General features: G+C 37.4%; 1 pseudogene; it reads right to left on the reverse strand.

Moving 5' to 3' along the window:
* Positions 1 to 209: 209 nt before the first annotated feature.
* LOC145113717 (secreted RxLR effector protein 161 pseudogene) lies at positions 210 to 983 on the reverse strand (annotated as a pseudogene).
* Positions 984 to 1,793: the final 810 nt, after the last annotated feature.

Raw genomic sequence — 1,793 nt, forward strand, 5'->3', positions numbered from 1 at the left:
CAACGCTTTGTCAACCATTCCAATTCATATTAGTCTTACTTTATTACTATTCCCACAATAATAACCGACTATGGATTTTAGAGTGAATAAATTTACTCGTGGATTAAACATGTTAATAAAGAACACAAGAAATATTTAATGAAAAGATAATATGTCATATATATCATAATATTACAATAGATGATGTTACAATGTCTTAATATTCAGTACTAATACATAGATAAAATCCAATCACTAGAATATCGAAGTCCTATTCCTCGAGCATGACCTTCAAACTTGACTTGAGGAAGGGGCTTCGTGAAAGGGTCCGCCAAATTTTGATCAGTGTAAACTTTGCAAATACTAATTTCACCTTCTTCAACTTTATACCGGATGAAGTTGAATCTTCGGCTAATATGCCTGGTCTTCTTGTGTGATCTGGGTTCTTTTGCCAAAGCAATAGCACCCTCATTGTCACAGAAAACGTCTAGGGGATCCTTAATGGTAGGGACTACCCCTAGATCTCCAATGAATTTCTTCATCCAAGCAGCCTCTTGTGTAGCTTCAGAAGCAGCAATGTATTCTGACTCTGTAGTGGATTGTGCAACAACACTTTGCTTGGAGCTTTTCCAAGATACCGCACCCCCATTGATAATGAACACATATCCTGATTGCGATTTGAAATCATCTCGATCAGTTGTGAACGAAGCATCGGTGTAGCACTTTACACTTAAGCTTTCTTCCACACCTCCATAGACGAGGAACATATCCTTAGTCCTTCGTAAGTACTTGAGAATGTTCTTCATAGCTGTCCAATGACTTTCCCCTGGATTTGGTTGGAATTTGCTTACCATGCTCATAGCATAAGCAAGATCAGGTCTTGTACAGTTCATGGCGTACATGATGGATCCAATTGTAGAAGCATATGGAACATCCTTCATCTTGTCTAGCTCAACCTTTATGCTAGGACATTGAGATGAACTTAGTACAGTGCTATGCGCCATAGGTACAAATCCTCTCTTATAGTTTTGCATATTGAACCATTTCAACACTTTATCAATATATGTACCTTGGCTTAAACCTATTAATCGTTTTGATCTATCTCTATAGATTTTGATTCCTAGAATGTATTGTGCCTCACCTAGGTCCTTCATTGAGAAGCACTTTCCAAGCCATGTCTTTACACCTTGTAAAGTTGGAATGTGATTTCCCCATGATTAATATTTCATCCACATATACGACCAAGAATGTTACCGAGATCCCACTAGTTTCATCTAAACACAAGATTCATCTTCATTTATAATAAAACCACACTTTGTGATTTCATCATAAAAACGATGATTCCAGTTACGAGATGCTTGTATTAACCCACAAATGCATCTCTTGAGCTTACACACTTTATTAGGATGCTGTTGGTCGACAAAACCTTCGGGTTGAACCATATAGACATCTTCTTCCAAGTGCCCATTTAGAAAAGCAGTTTTGACATCCATTTGACATATCTTATAGTCATAATATGCAGCTATGGCGAGTAGTATCCTAATAGATTTAATCATAGCAACTGGTGAAAAGGTTTCTTCATAATCAATCCCATGAGTTTGAGTGAATCCTTTAGCAACAAGTCTTGCTTTGAATGTGTGTAAATTTCCATCCATGTCAGTCTTCTTCTTGAAGACCCACAATACTTCCAACAGTCTTGCTATTGGGAGGAAGTTCAACCAAATCCCAGAATTGATTTTCTCTCATGGATTGCATCTCTGCGTTCATGGATTCAAGCCATTTGTTAGATTCGGGATCTAACATTACATATCGGT

The sequence above is a fragment of the Lactuca virosa genome, chromosome 5 (genome assembly GCF_052849685.1).
Source record: "Lactuca virosa cultivar CGN04683 chromosome 5, Lactuca_virosa_CGN04683_v6, whole genome shotgun sequence".
Lineage (NCBI taxonomy): Eukaryota > Viridiplantae > Streptophyta > Magnoliopsida > Asterales > Asteraceae > Lactuca > Lactuca virosa.